The sequence below is a fragment of the Pseudophryne corroboree genome, chromosome 1, assembly GCF_028390025.1.
Source record: "Pseudophryne corroboree isolate aPseCor3 chromosome 1, aPseCor3.hap2, whole genome shotgun sequence".
NCBI classification, from domain to species: Eukaryota; Metazoa; Chordata; class Amphibia; order Anura; family Myobatrachidae; genus Pseudophryne; species Pseudophryne corroboree.
Window position 1 is genome coordinate 878,959,374 of NC_086444.1, and position 19,816 is coordinate 878,979,189.

The following is a 19,816-nucleotide window of genomic DNA, read 5'->3' on the forward strand; positions in this document are numbered from 1 at the left end:
CGTGAAGTGGCCAGCAGCTTAAACATGTGTTTGCAAACATTTGTGACAAATTCTCTGAATTTTATTACCAGATAGATTCAGGGATGGTTACAGGTAATTTTCAGTGTGCGGAAGGGAATTTGGGGGTGGGGATTTGCACCCCCCTTCCTCCTCTTTGTTTGTCTGTCTATGACCCCTCCCCCTTCCAGCACCTGATATATAATTATCTCCAGGTATGATTGAGCAGCTTCCAAATTGTTTGTCTGCTTGTGAGCATGAGGCATTGAATGGGAGCAGCATTTGGAAGGCATGCTGTTCCTTGTAGTGCCAATGGGAGATCCTGGGGGTGGCTCCCTGGTAAGTTAGCTCTCTGTCTGGAAATGTTTTAGTATTGACCTTTATCATGAGGCGTACTGTGACAAATTACATGGCCCAATGTGGGCACTGCTATTAAGTAGTTAGGACTGCTGTATCAGAGAAGCCGTGAAGTGGCCAGCAGCTTAAACATGTGTTTGCAAACATTTGTGACAAATTCTCTGAATTTTATTACCAGATAGATTCAGGGATGGTTACAGGTAATTTTCAGTGTGCGGAAGGGAATTTGGGGGTGGGGATTTGCACCCCCCTTCCTCCTCTTTGTTTGTCTGTCTATGACCCCTCCCCCTTCCAGCACCTGATATATAATTATCTCCAGGTATGATTGAGCAGCTTCCAAATTGTTTGTCTGCTTGTGAGCATGAGGCATTGAATGGGAGCAGCATTTGGAAGGCATGCTGTTCCTTGTAGTGCCAATGGGAGATCCTGGGGGTGGCTCCCTGGTAAGTTAGCTCTCTGTCTGGAAATGTTTTAGTATTGACCTTTATCATGAGGCGACAAATTACATGGCCCAATGTGGGCACTGCTATTAAGTAGTTAGGACTGCTGTATCAGAGAAGCCGTGAAGTGGCCAGCAGCTTAAACATGTGTTTGCAAACATTTGTGACAAATTCTCTGAATTTTATTACCAGATAGATTCAGGGATGGTTACAGGTAATTTTCAGTGTGCGGAAGGGAATTTGGGGGTGGGGATTTGCACCCCCCTTCCTCCTCTTTGTTTGTCTGTCTATGACCCCTCCCCCTTCCAGCACCTGATATATAATTATCTCCAGGTATGATTGAGCAGCTTCCAAATTGTTTGTCTGCTTGTGAGCATGAGGCATTGAATGGGAGCAGCATTTGGAAGGCATGCTGTTCCTTGTAGTGCCAATGGGAGATCCTGGGGGTGGCTCCCTGGTAAGTTAGCTCTCTGTCTGGAAATGTTTTAGTATTGACCTTTATCATGAGGCGTACTGTGACAAATTACATGGCCCAATGTGGGCACTGCTATTAAGTAGTTAGGACTGCTGTATCAGAGAAGCCGTGAAGTGGCCAGCAGCTTAAACATGTGTTTGCAAACATTTGTGACAAATTCTCTGAATTTTATTACCAGATAGATTCAGGGATGGTTACAGGTAATTTTCAGTGTGCGGAAGGGAATTTGGGGGTGGGGATTTGCACCCCCCTTCCTCCTCTTTGTTTGTCTGTCTATGACCCCTCCCCCTTCCAGCACCTGATATATAATTATCTCCAGGTATGATTGAGCAGCTTCCAAATTGTTTGTCTGCTTGTGAGCATGAGGCATTGAATGGGAGCAGCATTTGGAAGGCATGCTGTTCCTTGTAGTGCCAATGGGAGATCCTGGGGGTGGCTCCCTGGTAAGTTAGCTCTCTGTCTGGAAATGTTTTAGTATTGACCTTTATCATGAGGCGTACTGTGACAAATTACATGGCCCAATGTGGGCACTGCTATTAAGTAGTTAGGACTGCTGTATCAGAGAAGCCGTGAAGTGGCCAGCAGCTTAAACATGTGTTTGCAAACATTTGTGACAAATTCTCTGAATTTTATTACCAGATAGATTCAGGGATGGTTACAGGTAATTTTCAGTGTGCGGAAGGGAATTTGGGGGTGGGGATTTGCACCCCCCTTCCTCCTCTTTGTTTGTCAGTTATCCGAGCTAGTTAGGAACCTCCTAGAACCAGGCCAAGTGTCAGTGCATCAATGCACAAGAGTCCTGGGAAAAATGGTGGCTTCTTACGAAGCGATTCCATTCGGCAGATTTCACGAAAGAATTTTTCAGTGGGATCTGCTGGACGAATGGTCCGGATCGCATCTTCAGATGCATCAGCGGATAATCCTGTCTCCAAGGACAAGGGTGTCTCTTCTGTGGCTGCAGAGTGCTCATCTACTAGAGGGCAGCAGATTCGGCATTCAGGACTGGGTCCTGGTGACCACGGATGCCAGCCTGAGAGGCTGGGGAGCAGTCACACAGGGAAGAAATTTCCAAGTAGTGTGGTCAAGTCTGGAGACTTCTCTCCACATAAATATACTGGAGCTAAGGGCAATTTACAATGCTCTGAGCCTAGGAAGACCTCTGCTTCAAAGTCAACCGGTGCTGATCCAGTCGGACAACATCACGGCAGTCGCCCACGTAAACAGACAGGGCGGCACAAGAAGCAGGAGGGCAATGGCAGCAAGGATTCTTCGCTGGGCGAAAAATCATGTGATAACACTGTTAGCGGTGTTCATTCCGGGAGTGGACAACTGGGAAGCAGACTTCCTCAGCAGGCACGACCTCCACCCGGGAGAGTGGAGACTTCATCCAGAAGTCTTCCACATGATTGTGAACCGTTGGGAAAGACCAAAGGTGGACATGATGGCGTCCCGTCTGAACAAAAAACTGGACAGGTATTGCGCCAGGTCAAGAGACCCTCAGGCAATAGCTGGGACGCTCTGGTAACACCGTGGGTGTACCAGTCGGTGTATGTGTTCCCTCCTCTGCCTCTCATACCCAAGGTACTGAGAATTATAAGAAGGAGAGGAGTAAGAACTATACTCGTGGCTCCGGATTGGCCAAGAAGGACTTGGTACCCGGAACTTCAAGAGATACTAAGAAGGGACTTGCTTCAGCAAGGATCATGTCTGTTCCAAGACTTACCGCGGCTGCGTTTGACGGCATGGCGGTTGAACGCCGGATCCTAAGGGAAAAAGGCTTTCCGGAAGAGGTCATCCCTACCCTGGTCAGAGCCAGGAAGGAGGTGACCGCACAACATTATCACCGCATTTGGCGAAAATATGTTGCATGGTGTGAGGCCAGGAAGGCCCCCACGGAGGAATTTCAACTCGGTCGATTCCTACATTTCCTGCAAACAGGAGTGTCTATGTGCCTCAAATTGGGGTCCATTAAGGTTCAAATTTCGGCCCTGTCGATTTTCTTCCAGAAAGAATTGGCTTCAGTTCCTGAAGTCCAGAAGTTTGTCAAGGGAGTACTGCATATACAACCCCCTTTTGTGCCTCCAGTGGCACTGTGGGATCTCAACGTAGTTCTGGGATTCCTCAAATCACATTGGTTTAAACCGCTCAAATCTGTGGATTTGAAATATCTCACATGGAAAGTGACCATGCTGTTGGCCCTGGCCTCGGCCAGGCGAGTGTCAGAATTGGCGGCTTTGTCTCACAAAAGCCTATATCTGATTGTCCATTCGGACAGGGCAGAGCTGCGGACTCGTCCCCAGTTTCTCCCTAAGGTGGTGTCAGCGTTTCACCTGAACCAGCTTATTGTGGTACCTGCGGATACTAGGGACTTGGAGGACTCCAAGTTGCTAGATGTTGTCAGGGCCCTGAAAATATATGTTTCCAGGACGGCTGGAGTCAGGAAAACTGACTTGCTTTTATCCTGTATGCACCCAACAAACGGGGTGCTCTTGCTTCTAAGCAGACGATTGCTAGTTGGATGTGTAGTACAATTCAGCTTGCACATTCTGTGGCAGGCCTGCCACAGCCAAAATATGTAAATGCCCATTCCACAAGGAAGGTGGGCTCATCTTGGGCGGCTGCCCGAGGGGTCTCGGCTTTACAACTTTGCCGAGCTGCTACTTGGTCAGGGGCAAACACGTTTGCAAAATTCTACAAATTTGATACCCTGGCTAAAGAGGACCTGGAGTTCTCTCATTCGGTGCTGCAGAGTCATCCGCACTCTCCCGCCCGTTTGGGAGCTTTGGTATAATCCCCATGGTCCTTACGGAGTCCCCAGCATCCACTTAGGACGTCAGAGAAAATAAGAATTTACTTACCGATAATTCTATTTCTCGTAGTCCGTAGTGGATGCTGGGCGCCCATCCCAAGTGCGGATTGTCTGCAATACTCGTACATAGTTATTGTTACAAAAATCGGGTTATTATTGTTGTGAGCCATCTTTTCAGAGGCTCCGCTGTTATCATGCTGTTAACTGGGTTCAGATCACAGGTTGTACAGTGTGATTGGTGTGGCTGGTATGAGTCTTACCCGGGATTCAAAATCCTTCCTTATTGTGTACGCTCGTCCGGGCACAGTATCCTAACTGAGGCTTGGAGGAGGGTCATAGGGGGAGGAGCCAGTGCACACCACCTGATCCTAAAGCTTTTACTTTTGTGCCCTGTCTCCTGCGGAGCCGCTATTCCCCATGGTCCTTACGGAGTCCCCAGCATCCACTACGGACTACGAGAAATAGAATTATCGGTAAGTAAATTCTTATTTTTCCCCCCTCTCCTTGATTGTAATATCAATTACTGTTGTTAAATATTCTTCTCCTAACAGCTAAGCTATAGTGCATAGTTTGTATTGTTTTTCTGAATGTAATAGGTAGTTAGTGTTTATTAACAAAATGGGTGGGGCCGTGATTGAGACTCTCATGCTGTGCAAGATGTATGCACACCTGGAGCAACCGTCGCAGTGTGAATACATCTGCGCAAGGTGTGTGCGAACGGCTGCCCTGAAAGCCGAGGTAACTGATCTAGAGCAAGCCGTTACGTGACTGAGGGTATTTACAATCTCGAGCAAAGCTTAGAACGGTGGAGGAGTTGCAGGGGACGACACCGGTAGACAAGGACAACCAGGTAGCCAGCTGGGTCACAGTTAGAAGGAAGAAAATGAGGGAGAGGCACAACATCTCTGAACTACCAAGCCCCAATAAATTTGCCTGATTGGACAAAGATTCGGAGGATGGTAGTGAGGAAATGACGGAGCTGGAGTAGACTGTTCCCTCTAGCAACCGGAGGAGTGATCCCTCCGGCACAGATGGGACAGAAGAAAGCGAGGTACCTAGTCAGATTGTTGTGGCAGGGGATTCTATTATCAGGAAGACAGATAGGGCAATCTGCTACCGGGATCGTGATTGCCGTACAGTCTGTTGTCTTCCGGGTGCTTGAGTACGGCACAACGCGGACTGGCATCAACGACAAAGTTAGTGGTAGGTGGGATGTCCTTAAGAAAGATTATAGGGACTTAGGCCAAAAACTAAAGGCAAGGACAACTAAGGTAATATTCTCCAAAATATTACCCGTGCCACGCGCTGGCCCAGGGAGGCAGAGGGAGATTAGGGAGGTAAATGTGTGGCTTAGAGACTGGTGTAGGAAAGAGGGGTTTGTGTTCTTGGAACACTGGGCGGACTCCCAGGTGCCATCTTTTTTGTTGCGATGGATTGTACCTGAACGAGGAGTGGGCAGCAGTGCTGGGGGGGGAAGGATGCTTAGATAGTTGGAGGAGTTTTTAAACTAGGTGCCTGGGGGGGAAGTTTTAGCTAGAAACTACAGGTCATGCAGTGAGAATAGTGGGGATGGGGGTGGAGGGAAAGAGCAGCCGGCAAGGGTATAAACATGGGTACTAACAAAGGTATTGCCAAAGCACTAACTAACCGATTATGGGTCATCGTTACTGCATATAGAAAATTATGTCCCCTAGCACTAGGGGAAATAATTATCTTAAATGTATGTATGTAAATGCTAGAAGCCTTACGGGTAAAAAAAAAAAAAAAAAAAGGGGGAACTAGAAGTCCTTGCAGCAAGCTGTATGATATTACAGGTTGAGTATCCCATATCCAAATATTCTGAAATACGGAATATTCCGAAATACGGACTTTGAGTGAGAGTGAGATAGTGAAACCTTTGTTTTTTGATGACTCAATGTACACAAACTTTGTTTAATACACAAAGTTATTAAAAATATTGTATTAAATGACCTTCAAGCTGTGTGTATAAGGTGTATATGAAACATAAATGAATTATGTGAATGTACACACACTTTGTTTAATGTACAAAGTTATAAAAAATATTGGCTAAAATGACCTTCAGGCTGTCTGTATAAGGTGTATATGAAACATAAATGCATTCTGTGCTTAGATTTAGGTCCCATCACCATGATATCTCATTATGGCATGCAATTATTCCAAAATACGGAAAAATCCGATATCCAAAATACCTCTGGTCCCAAGCATTTTGGATAAGGGATACTCAACCTGTATAGGCATTGCTGAAACTTGGTGGGATGAATCTCATGATTGGACAGTCAGTCTAGAGGGTTATGCTGTTCAGGAGAGACAGATTAAATAAACGGGGTGGAGGGGTATGTCTTTACGTAAAGCCATTTTCTCTGACGTCCTAGTGGATGCTGGGAACTCCGTAAGGACCATGGGGATTAGCGGCTCCGCAGGAGACTGGGCACAAAAGTAAAGCTTTAGGACTACCTGGTGTGCACTGGCTCCTCCCCCCATGACCCTCCTCCAAGCCTCAGTTAGATTTTTGTGCCCGACCGAGAAGGGTGCACACTAGGGGCTCTCCTGAGCTCTTAGTGAAAGTTTAGTGTTAGGTTTTTTATTTTCAGTGAGACCTGCTGGCAACAGGCTCACTGCATCGAGGGACTAAGGGGAGAAGAAGCGAACTCACCTGCGTGCAGAGTGGATTGGGCTTCTTAGGCTACTGGACACCATTAGCTCCAGAGGGACCGAACACAGGCCCTGCCTCGGAGTCCGGTCCCAGAGCCGCGCCGCCGGCCCCCTTACAGAGCCAGAAGCAAGAAGAGGTCCGGAAAATCGGCGGCAGAAGACATCCTGTCTTCACCAAGGTAGCGCACAGCACTGCAGCTGTGCGCCATTGCTCCTCAGCACACTTCACACTCCGGTCACTGAGGGTGCAGGGCGCTAGTGGGGGGCGCCCTGAGCAGCAATAGAAACACCTTGGCTGGCGAAAATACATCACATATAGCCCCCAGGGCTATATGGATGAATTTTAACCCCTGCCAGATTTCACATAAAAGCGGGAGAAAAGGCCGCCGAGAAGGAGGCGGAGCCTATCTCCTCAGCACACAGGCGCCATTTTCCTTCACAGCTCCGCTGAAAGGACGTCTCCCTGACTCTCCCCTGCAGTCCTGCACTACAGAAACAGGGTAAAAAAGAGAAGGGGGCACTAATTGGCGTAATAATTACAAATAGCAGCTATAAGGGGGAAAAACACTTATTTAAGGTTATCCCTGTGTATATATATATAGCGCTCTGGTGTGTGCTGGCATACTCTCCCTCTGTCTCCCCAAAGGGCTAGTGGGGTCCTGTCCTCTGTCAGAGCATTCCCTGTGTGTGTGCTGTGTGTCGGTACGTTGTGTCGACATGTATGAGGAGGAAAATGATGTGGAGGGGGGCAATTGCCTATAATAGAGATGTCACCCCCTAGGGAGTCGACACCTGAGTGGATGATCTTATGGAAGGAATTACGTGACAGTGTCAGCTCTTTGCAAAAAACAGTTGACGACATAAGACAGCCGGCTACTCAGCTTGTGCCTGTCCAGGCGTCTCAAAAGCCATCAGTGGCTCTAAAACGCCCGTTACCTCAGATGGTAGATACAGACGTCGACACGGATACTGACTCCAGTGTCGACGGGGATGAGACAAACGTGACTTCCAGTAGGGCCACACGTTACATGATTGTGGCAATGAAAAATGTTTTACATATTTCTGATAATACTAATACCACTAAAAAGGGTATTATGTTCGGTGAGAAAAAACTACCTGTAGTTTTTCCTGAATCTGAGGAATTAAATGAGGTGTGTGATGAAGCGTGGGTTTCCCCCGATAAAAAACTGATAATTCCTAAAAAATTATTGGCATTATATCCTTTCCCGCCAGAGATTAGGGCGCGTTGGGAAACACCCCCTAGGGTGGATAAAGCACTCACACGCTTATCAAAACAGGTGGCTCTACCCTCTCCTGAGACGGCCGCCCTTAAGGATCCTGCTGATAGAAAGCAGGAAGGTATCCTAAAATGTATTTACACACATACTGGTGTTATACTGCGACCGGCAATCGCCTCAGCCTGGATGTGCAGTGCTGGTTTGGCTTGGTCGGATTCCCTGACTGAAAATATTGATACCCTAGACAGGGACAGTATATTACTGACTATAGAGCATTTAAAAGATGCATTTCTATATATGCGTGATGCACAGCGGGATATTTGCCGACTGGCATCAAGAGTAAGTGCGCTGTCCATTTCTGCCAGAAGAGGGTTATGGACGCGACAGTGGTCAGGTGATGCGGATTCCAAACGGCATATGGAAGTATTGCCTTAAAAAGGGGAGGAGTTATTTGGGGTAGGTCTGTCAGATCTGGTGGCCACGGCAACAGCTGGGAAATCCACATTTTTACCCCAGGTCGCCTCTCAACATAAGAAGACGCCGTATTATCAGGCGCAGTCCTTTCGTCCCCATAAGGGCAAGCGAGCGAAAGGCTCCTCATTTCTGCCCCGGGGCAGAGGAAGGGGAAAAAGGCTGCAACAGACAGCAAATCCCCAAGAACAGAAGCCCTCTCCCGCTTCTGCCAAGTCCTCAGCATGACGCTGGGGCTTTACAAGCGGACTTAGGCACGGTGGGGGCACGTCTCAAGAATTTCAGCGCGCAGTGGGCTCACTCGCAGGTAGACCCCTGGGTCCTTCAGGTGGTATCTCAGGGGTACAAATTGGAATTCGAGATACCTCCCCCTCGCCGGTTCCTAAAGTCTGCTTTACCGACGTCTCCCTCCGACAGGGAGGCGGTATTGGAGGCCATTCACAAGCTGTATTCTCAGCAGGTGATAATCAAGGTACCCCTCCTGCAACAGGGCAAGGGGTATTATTCAACGCTGTTTGTGGTACTGAAGCCGACCGGCTCGGTGAGACCTATTTTAAATCTGAAATCTTTGAACACTTACATACAAAGGTTCAAGTTCAAGATGGAGTCACTCAGAGCAGTGATCGCGAACCTGGAAGAAGGGGACTATATGGTGTCTCTGGACATCAAGGATGCTTACCTTCATGTCCCAATTTACCCTTCTCACCAAGGGTACCTCAGGTTTGTGGTACAGAACTGTCACTATCAGTTTCAGACGCTGCCGTTTGGATTGTCCACGGCACCCCGGGTCTTTACCAAGGTAATGGCCGAAATGATGATACTTCTTAGAAGAGAAGGCGTCTTAATTATCCCTTACTTGGACGATCTCCTGATAAGGGCAAGATCCAAGGAACGGTTAGTAGTCGGAGTAGCACTATCTCAAGTAGTGTTACGACAGCACGGGTGGATTGTAAATATCCCAAAATCACAGCTGATTCCGACGACACGTCTGCTGTTCCTAGGGATGATTCTGGACACAGTCCAGAAAAAGGTGTTTCTTCCGGAAGAAAAAGCCAGGGAGTTATCAGAGTTAGTCAGGAACCTCCTGAAACCAGACCGGGTCTCAGTGCATCAATGCACAAGGGTCCTGGGAAAAATGGTGGCTTCTTACGAAGCGATTCCATTCGGCAGATTCCACGCAAGAACATTTCAGTGGGATCTGCTGGACAAATGGTCCGGATCGCATCTTCACATGCATCAGCGGATAACCCTGTCCCCAAGGACAAGAGTGTCTCTCCTGTGGTGGTTGCAGAGTGCTCATCTTCTAGAGGGCCGCAGATTCGGCAGTCAGGACTGGATCCTGGTGACCACGGATGCCAGCCTGAGAGGCTGGGGAGCAGTCACACAGGGAAGAAATTTCCAGGGCTTGTGGTCAAGCCTGGAAACGTCACTTCACATAAATATCCTGGAACTAAGGGCCATTTACAATGCTCTAAGCCAAGCAAGACCTCTGCTTCAGGGTCAGCCGGTGTTGATCCAGTCGGACAACATCACGGCAGTCGCCCACGTAAAGAGACAGGACGGCACGAGAAGCAGGAGGGCAATGGCAGAAGCTGCAAGGATTCTTCGCTGGGTGGAAAATCATGTGATAGCACTGTCAGCAGTGTTCATTCTGGGAGTGGACAACTGGGAAGCAGACTTCCTCAGCAGACACGACCTCCACCCGGGAGAGTGGGGACTTCATCCAGAAGTCTTCCACATGATTGTAAACCGTTGGGAAAAACCAAAGGTGGACATGATGGCGTCCCGCCTCAACAAAAAACTAGACAGATATTGCGCCAGGTCAAGGGACCCTCAGGCAATAGCTGTGGACGCTCTGGTCAGTGTATGTGTTCCCTCCTCTGCCTCTCATACCCAAGGTACTGAGAATCATAAGAAGGAGAGGAGTAAGGACTATACTCGTGGCTCCGGATTGGCCAAGAAGGACTTGGTACCCGGAACTTCAAGAGATGCTCACACAGGAACCGTGGCCTCTACCTCTAAGAAGGGATCTGCTCCAGCAGGGACCCTGTCTGTTCCAAGACTTACCGCGGCTGCGTTTGACGGCATGGCGGTTGAACGCCGGATCCTGAAGGAAAAAGGCATTCCGGATGAAGTCATCCCTACCCTGATCAAAGCCAGGAAGGATGTAACCGCACAACATTATCACCGTATTTGGCGTAAATATGTTGCATGGTGCGAGGCCAGGAAGGCCCCTACAGAGGAATTTCAACTGGGTCGTTTCCTGCAAAACAGGACTGTCTATGGGCCTAAAATTAGGGTCCATTAAGGTTCAAATTTCGGCCCTGTCGATTTTCTTCCAGAAAGAACTGTCTTCAGTTCCTGAAGTTCAGATGTTTGTCAAGGGGGTACTGCATATACAACCTCCTTTTGTGCCTCCAGTGGCACCTTGGGATCTCAATGTAATTTTGGGGTTCCTAAATCACATTGGTTTGAACCACTCACCACTGTGGACTTAAAATATCTCACATGGAAAGTGGTAATGCTGTTGGCCCTGGCTTCAGCCAGGCGTGTCTCAGAATTGGCGGCTTTATCCTATAAAAGCCCTTACCTAATTTTTCATTCGGACAGGGCAGAATTGAGGACTCGTCCTCAATTTCTCCCTAAGGTGGTTTCAGCGTTTCACCTGAACCAGCCTATTGTGGTACCTGCGGCTACTAGGGACTTGGAGGACTCCAAGTTGCTGGACGTAGTCAGGGCCCTGAAAATATATGTTTCCAGGACGGCTGGAGTCAGGAAATCTGACTCGCTGTTTATCCTGTATGCACCCAACAAGCTGGGTGCTCCTGCTTCTAAGCAGACTATTGCTCGCTGGATTTGTAGTACAATTCAGCTTGCACATTCTGTGGCAGGCCTGCCACAGCCAAAATCTGTGAAATCCCATTCCACAAGGAAGGTGGGCTCATCTTGGGCGGCTGCCCGAGGGGTCTCGGCGTTACAACTTTGCCGAGCAGCTACTTGGTCAGGGGCAAACACGTTTGCTAAATTCTACAAATTTGATACCCTGGCTGAGGAGGACCTGGAGTTCTCTCATTCGGTGCTGCAGAGTCATCCGCACTCTCCCGCCCGTTTGGGAGTTTTGGTATAATCCCCATGGTCCTTACGGAGTTCCCAGCATCCACTAGGACGTCAGAGAAAATAAGAATTTACTTACCGATAATTCTATTTCTCGTAGTCCGTAGTGGATGCTGGGCGCCCATCCCAAGTGCGGATTGTCTGCAATACTTGTACATAGTTATTGTTACAAAAATCGGGTTATTATTGTTGTGAGCCATCTTTCCAGAGGCTCCTCTGTTATCATGCTGTTAACTGGGTTCAGATCACAGGTTATACGGTGTGATTGGTGTGGCTGGTATGAGTCTTACCCGGGATTCAGAATCCTTCCTTATTGTGTACGCTCGTCCGGGCACAGTATCCTAACTGAGGCTTGGAGGAGGGTCATGGGGGGAGGAGCCAGTGCACACCAGGTAGTCCTAAAGCTTTACTTTTGTGCCCAGTCTCCTGCGGAGCCGCTAATCCCCATGGTCCTTACGGAGTTCCCAGCATCCACTACGGACTACGAGAAATAGAATTATCGGTAAGTAAATTCTTATTTATAAAACCTGATATATGGGAAGATATTCATGAGGAGACTCTAAATACTGTTGAGATGTTATGGGAAGAAATTGCATGCGGGGGTAAGGGAACAAAAAAGATAGTATTTGGGCTATGCTACAAGCTGCCTGGCGTTAATGTGTCTGATGAAGAAATGTTACTGAAGCAAATTGAAAAAGCAGCAGGAGTAGGAGACGTAATATTGATGATAGATTTTAACTATCTGGAGATTAATTGGGCAAATGATTCATGTGATACTGCTAGGGGTAATATATTTTTCTCTGATGTCCTAGTGGATGCTGGGAACTCCGTAAGGACCATGGGGAATAGACGGGCTCCGCAGGAGACTGGGCACTCTAAAAGAAAGATTAGGTACTATCTGGTGTGCACTGGCTCCTCCCTCTATGCCCCTCCTCCAGACCTCAGTTAGATTTCTGTGCCCGGCCGAGCTGGATGCACACTAGGGGCTCTCCTGAGCTCCTAGAAAGAAAGTATATGTTAGGTTTTTTATTTTATAGTGAGACCTGCTGGCAACAGGCTCACTGCAACGAGGGACTAAGGGGAGAAGAAGCGAACCTACCTGCTTGCAGCTAGCTTGGGCTTCTTAGGCTACTGGACACCATTAGCTCCAGAGGGATCGACCGCAGGACCCGTCCTTGGTGTTCGTTCCCGGAGCCGCGCCGCCATCCCCCTTACAGAGCCAGAAGCATGAAGATGGTCCGGAAAATCGGCGGCAGAAGACTTCAGTCTTCACCAAGGTAGCGCACAGCACTGCAGCTGTGCGCCATTGCTCCTCATACACACTTCACACTCCGGTCACTGAGGGTGCAGGGCGCTGGGGGGGGGGGGGGGGGGGGGGGGGGGGGGCGCCCTGAGCAGCAATAAAAACACCTTGGCTGGCAAAATAATCACAATATATAGCCCCAGAGGCTATATATGTGATAATTACCCCTGCCAGAATCCATAAAAAAGGGGGAGAAAAGTCCGCGGAAAAGGGGCGGAGCTATCTCCCTCGGCACACTGGCGCCATTTTCTCTTCACAGTGTAGCTAGAAGACAGCTCCCCAGGCTCTCCCCTGTAGTTTTCAGGCTCAAAGGGTTAAAAAGAGAGGGGGGGCACTAAATTTAGGCGCAATATTGTTTATACAAGCAGCTATTGGGGAAAATTCACTCAGTGATCGTGTTTATCCCTACATTATATAGCGCTCTGGTGTGTGTTGGCATACTCTCTCTCTGTCTCCCCAAAGGGCTGTGTGGGGTCCTGTCCTCAGTCAGAGCATTCCCTGTGTGTGTGCGGTGTGTCGGTACGGCTGTGTCGACATGTTTGATGAGGAGGCTTATGTGGAGGCGGAGCAGATGCCGATAAATGGGATGTCGCCCCCTGTGGGGCCGACACCAGAGTGGATGGATAGGTGGAAGGTATTAACCGACAGTGTCAACTCCTTACATAAAAGGCTGGATGACGTAACAGCTATGGGACAGCCGGCTTCTCAGCCCGCGCCTGCCCAGGCGTCTCAAAGGCCATCAGGGGCTCAAAAACGCCCGCTCCATCAGATGGCAGACACAGATGTCGACACGGAGTCTGACTCCAGTGTCGACGAGGTTGAGACATATACACAATCCACTAGGAACATCCGTTACATGATCCCGGCAATAAAAAATGTGTTACACATTTCTGACATTAACCCAAGTACCACTAAAAAAGGGTTTTATGTTTGGGGAGAAAAAGCAGGCAGTGTTTTGTTCCCCCATCAAATGAGTGAATGAAGTGTGAAAAAGCGTGGGTTCCCCCGATAAGAAACTGGTAATTTCTAAAAAGTTACTGATGGCGTACCTTTTCCCGCCAGAGGATAAGTTACGCTGGGAGATATCCCCTAGGGTGGATAAGGCGCTCACACGTTTGTCAAAAAAGGTGGCACTGCCGTCTTAGGATACGGCCACTTTGAAGGTACCTGCTGATAAAAAGCAGGAGGCTATCCTGAAGTCTGTATTTACACACTCAGGTACTAGACTGAGACCTGCAGATAGTGCTGCTGCAGCGTGGTCTGTAACCCTGTCAAACAGGGATACTATTTTGCGAACATAAGACGTCGTCTTATATATGAGGGATGCACAGAGGGATATTTTGCCGGCTGGCATCCAGAATTAATGCAATGTCCATTCTGTCAGGAGGGTATTAGAGACCCGACACTGGACAGGTGATGCTGACTTTAAAAGGCACATAGAGCCTTATAAGGGTGAGGAATTGTTTGGGGATGGTCTCTGGGACCTCGTATCCACAGCAACAGCTGGGAGGAAAAAATTTTACCTCAGGTTTCCTCACAGCCTAAGAAAGCACTGTATTATCAAGTACAGTCCTTTCGGCTTCAGAAAAGCAAGCGGGTCAAAGGCGCTTCCTTTCTGCACAGAGACGAGGGAAGAGGGAAAAAGCTGCACCAGTCAGCCAGTTCCCAGAATCAAAATTCTTCCCCCGCTTCCTCTGAGTCCACCGCATGACGCGGGGGCTCCACAGGCGTAGCCAGGTACGGTGGGGGGCCGCCTCAAAAATTTCAGCGATCAGTGGGCTCGCTCACAGGTGGATCCCTGGATCCTTCAAGTAGTATCTCAGGGGTACAGGCTGGAATTCGAGGCGTCTCCCCCCCGCCGTTTCCTCAAATCTGCCTTGCCGACAACTCCCTCAGGCAGGGAGGCTGTGCTAGAGGCAATTCACAAGCTGTATTCCCAGCAGGTGATAGTCAAGGTGCCCCTACTTCAACAAGGACGGGGTTACTATTCCACACTGTTTGTGGTACCGAAACCGGACGGTTCGGTGAGACCCATTTTAAATTTGAAATCCTTGAACACATACATAAAAAAATTCAAGTTCAAGATGGAATCGCTCAGGGCGGTTATTGCAAGCCTGGAGGAGGGGGATTACATGGTATCCCTGGACATCAAGGATGCTTACCTACATGTCCCCATTTACCATCCTCACCAGGAGTACCTCAGATTTGTGGTACAGGATTGCCATTACCAATTCCAAACACTGCCGTTTGGACTGTCCACGGCACCGAGGGTCTTTACCAAGGTAATGGCAGAAATGATGATACTCCTTCGAAAAAAGGGAGTTTTTAATTATCCCGTACTTGGACGATCTCCTTATAAAGGCGAGGTCCATGGAGCAGTTGTTGGTCGGAGTAGCACTATCTCGGGAAGTGCTACAACAGCACGGATGGATTCTATACATTCCAAAGTCACAGCTGGTTCCTACCACACGCCTGCTGTTCCTGGGGATGGTTCTGGACACAGAACAGAAAAAAGTGTTTCTCCCGCAGGAGAAAGCCAAGGAGCTGTCATCTCTAGTCAGAGACCTCCTGAAACCAAAACAGGTATCGGTGCATTACTGCACACGAGTCCTGGGAAAAATGGTAACTTCTTACGAAGCAAAATTCCATTCGGCAGGTTCCATGCAAGAACCTTTCAGTGGGACCTCTTGGACAAGTGGTCGGAATCGCATCTTCAGATGCATCGGCTGATAACCCTGTCTCCAAGGACCAGGGTATCTCTACTGTGGTGGCTGCAGAGTGCTCATCTTCAAGAGGGCCGCAGATTCGGCATACAGGACTGGGTCCTGGTAACCACGGATGCCAGCCTTCGAGGCTGGGGGGCAGTCACACAGGGAAGAAATTTCCAAGGACTTTGGTCAAGTCAGGAGTCGTCCCTACACATAAATATTCTGGAACTGAGGGCCATTTACAATGCCCTAAGTCTGGCAAGGCCTCTGCTTCAAAACCAGCCGGTACTGATCCAATCAGACAACATCACGGCAGTCGCCCATGTAAACCGACAGGGCGGCACAAGAAGCAGGATGGCGATGGCAGAAGCCACAAGGATTCTCCGATGGGCGGAAAATCACATCTTAGCACTGTCAGCAGTGTTCATTCCGGGAGTGGACAACTGGGAAGCAGACTTCCTCAGCAGACACGACCGACACCCGGGAGAGTGGGGACTTCATCCAGAAGTCTTCCAACTGTTGGTAAACCGTTGGGAAAGGCCACAGGTGGACATGATGGCGTCCCGCCTAAACAAAAAACTAGATATTGCGCCAGGTCAAGAGACCCTCAGGCAATAGCTGTGGACGCTCTAGTGACATCGTGGGTGTACCAGTCGGTTTATGTATTCCCTCCTCTGCCTCTCATACCAAAGGTACTGAGAATAATAAGAAAACGAGGAGTAAGAACGATACTCGTTGTTCCGGATGGGCCAAGAAGAGCTTGGTACCCAGAACTTCAAGAAATAATATCAGAGGACCCATGGCCTCTACCGCTCAGACAGGATCTGCTACAGCAGGGGCCCTGTCTGTTCCAAGACTTACCGGGGCTGCGTTGGACGGCATGGCGGTTGAATTCCGGATCCTAAAGCAAAAGGGCATTCCGGAGGAAGTCATTCCTACGCTGATAAAAGCCAGGAAAGAAGTAACCGCAAACCATTATCACCGTATTTGGCGAAAATATGTTGCGTGGTGTGAGGCCAGGAAGGCCCCAACAGAGGAATTTCAGCTGGGTCGTTTTCTGCACTTCCTACAGTCAGGAGTGACTATGGGCCTAAATTTGGGTTCCATTAAGGTCAAGATTTCGGCTCTGTCGATTTTCTTCCAGAAAGAACTGGCTTCACTGCCTGGAGTTCAGACATTTGTAAAGGGAGTGCTACATATTCAGCCCCTTTTTTGTGCCTTCTGTGGCACCTTGGGATCTCAACGTGGTGTTGAGTTTCTTAAAATCACATTGGTTTGAGCCACTTAAAACTGTGGATTTGAAATATCTCACGTGGAAAGTGGTCATGTTATTGGCCTTGGCTTCGGCCAGGCGTGTGTCAGAATTGGCGGCTTTGTCATGTAAAAGCCCTTATCTGATTTTCCATATGGATAGGGCAGAATTGAGGACTCGTCCCCAGTTTCTCCCTAAGGTGGTATCAGCTTTTCACTTGAACCAACCTATTGTAGTGCCTGCGGCTACTAGGGACTTGGAAGATTCCAAGTTACTGGATGTAGTCAGGGCCTTAAAAATTTATATTTCCAGGACGGCTGGAGTCAGGAAAACTGACTCGTTTTTTATCCTGTAGGCACCCAACAAAATAGGTGCTCCTGCTTCTAAGCAGACTATTGCTCGCTGAATTTGTAGCACAATTCAGCTGGAGCATTCTGCGGCTGGATTGCCGCATCCTAAATCAGTAACAGCCCATTCCACGAGGAAAGTGGGCTCATCTTGGGCGGCTGCCCTAGGGGTCTCGGCTTTACAACTTTGCCGAGCTGCAACTTGGTCAGGGGCAAACACGTTTGCTAAATTCTACAAATTTGATATCCTGGCTGAGGAGGACCTTGAGTTCTCTCATTCGGTGCTGCAGAGTCATCCGCACTCTCCCGCCCGTTTGGGAGCTTTGGTATAATCCCCATGGTCCTTACGGAGTTCCCAGCATCCACTAGGACGTCAGAGAAAATAAGATTTTACTCACCGGTAAATCTTTTTCTCGTAGTCCGTAGTGGATGCTGGGCGCCCATCCCAAGTGCGGATTGTCTGCAATACTTGTATATAGTTATTGCCTAACTAAAGGGTTATTGTTGAGCCATCTGTTGAGAGGCTCAGTTATATTTCATACTGTTAACTGGGTATAGTATCACGAGTTATACGGTGTGATTGGTGTGGCTGGTATGAGTCTTACCCGGGATTCAAAATCCTTCCTTATTGTGTCAGCTCTTCCGGGCACAGTATCCTAACTGAGGTCGGGAGGAGCCAGTGCACACCAGATAGTACCTAATCTTTCTTTTAGAGTGCCCAGTCTCCTGCGGAGCCCGTCTATTCCCCATGGTCCTTACGGAGTTCCCAGCATTCACTACGGACTACGAGAAATAGATTTACCGCTGAGTAAAATCTTATTTTAAACACACTAAATGATAACTACTTACTTCAACTAATCTCGGAACCAACTAGGTACAATGCAATCTTAGACCTGGTATTAACTAACATTGGAGAATTGATATCAAATTTTATAATAGGGGAGCCCATGGGAAACAGTGACCATGATATGGTCACATTCAATATCATTTTTCATAAGCAGTCCTATATTGGCTCAACTAGGACTAAACTTTAGCAAAGCCAACTTTGACATGATGAGGGAAGCACATTGAATGGGAAATTTTGTTTCAAGGAAAAAATACTATGGAGAAATGGGAGTTATTAAAACCACTGCTTGTTAATAATACCTGCAAATTTAATCCCATGGGCTACAAACAACTAAACATTCCACACATTTTCAGGGAGGGTGTGTGACATCAGCTCCAGCCCCGATCATCCTGATTTCTTCCCACTGGAGGAGTAAGTTGAGCTATGCACAGACTGCAACACTGCACAGAATGGGAAAAACATCTGATGGTGAGTTGATGCGAATGTTTTTGCAGCTGTCCGCTGACTGAAGGGAATTTTCGCACAGCATACCCATGCAATCGCACACTTCTACGGGGTGAATTTTCACCCCCCCTGGGCGGCGACTATCGGATTGCAGGACAGTATAATTTGCAGCACAGCGATCAGGTCTGAATTAGGCCCTAAGTGTGCTGAAACACTACTGTAGCAGCAAGATGTGGCAAACTGGCACGTCACACACAGTCACCAGCTTCTCCTCCCAAGAGTTCAGATGAGAAAAGGTTGCCCGACAGACACAGTGGTTCAACTAGTGGAACTGCTCAAGGAAGGTCCCTGGCTGTGTCACTGACAATCCTAAGATCACTCATCACACACATAAGAGGAGTTGGGAGACCTATCTTGAAGAAAGTGATTCACCTCCACAAAAAAAACTCTGGCAGCTGAAGCAGTGACACACAAGGCCATTCTGTACAACATCCAGGAATGGGATACTTTCAGCATTCCGGCTGATGGGAGTTCAGGGTTAGGGTCAAGCACTAGTGGGGTTAGGCACTAGGCGGGGGTTAGCCCTAGCTCTCACCCCCCGAGGGTTAGCCATAGCCGACACCGCTGGTGGGTTAACCATAACCGCCACTCCCCAAGGGTTAGTGTAAGGGACAGGAGGGAATAGATATATTTACCCCCTCTTGATTGGATCTTTAATGGTCTCCATACATTACATAATTTTGCACATTTACTACTTGCGGGATTGTGGCTGCGAATGCATTAGCGTACATCTCTGAATCAGGCTCACTGTGACTGCACATCATCTATGGATGTTGTAGCAGTACAGTCCCAATGCCTTCCCAGCTTCAGCAGATATAATAGCTTACCAATGTGCTGGCGGTATTTAATATAAATTAACGTCTGCCAGAGAGGCAAGTTCTTTTAAATACTGGAGGCATTTTCATTAATATCATTGTAGTATTAAGGAAAATACGCAGCCGGTAATTAGGATCATTATTAAATGGAGCCCCCAGTAGTGATTAGAATGCCGATTCTCAATCTGAGGGATTTATATTTTCTCAGTTATTAGTAACTATGGGGGTATTTTTATGAACAGTTGTAAATCTAAATCCCTGAGAAAAAAAGGTTCTTCTCCAGAGATATGCTTATTTATCACTTCCCACAATTTATGAAGTTATTCTCACCAAAGCATCAGGCAATGAACCTACCAAACAGTGACCATCTTTTTATTTTCAAGTTTTGCAAATTCTGCTCCATTTGTATATTTATTGAATCACATATTCACACATAAATCCTTAAAGTAAGGTATGTAAATAAAAG

At 48.1% G+C, this 19,816-nt stretch overlaps 1 protein-coding gene across 2 annotated transcripts in view; it reads left to right on the forward strand.

Annotated features, from left to right (window-relative positions):
* Positions 1–19,816, forward strand: part of LOC134915101 (cytochrome c oxidase assembly protein COX18, mitochondrial) — a 124,366-nt gene that overhangs the window by 30,956 nt on the left and 73,594 nt on the right. Inside the window, exon 1 of one of the 2 annotated variants that reach the window (XM_063920098.1) lies at positions 18,387–18,499. The exons of the other annotated variant lie outside the window; for it this stretch is intronic. The gene's annotated coding sequence lies outside the window, so the exon portion shown is untranslated. Of the gene's footprint in view, positions 1–18,386; positions 18,500–19,816 lie in introns of those variants that run through there. 2 annotated transcript variants of the gene reach the window in all.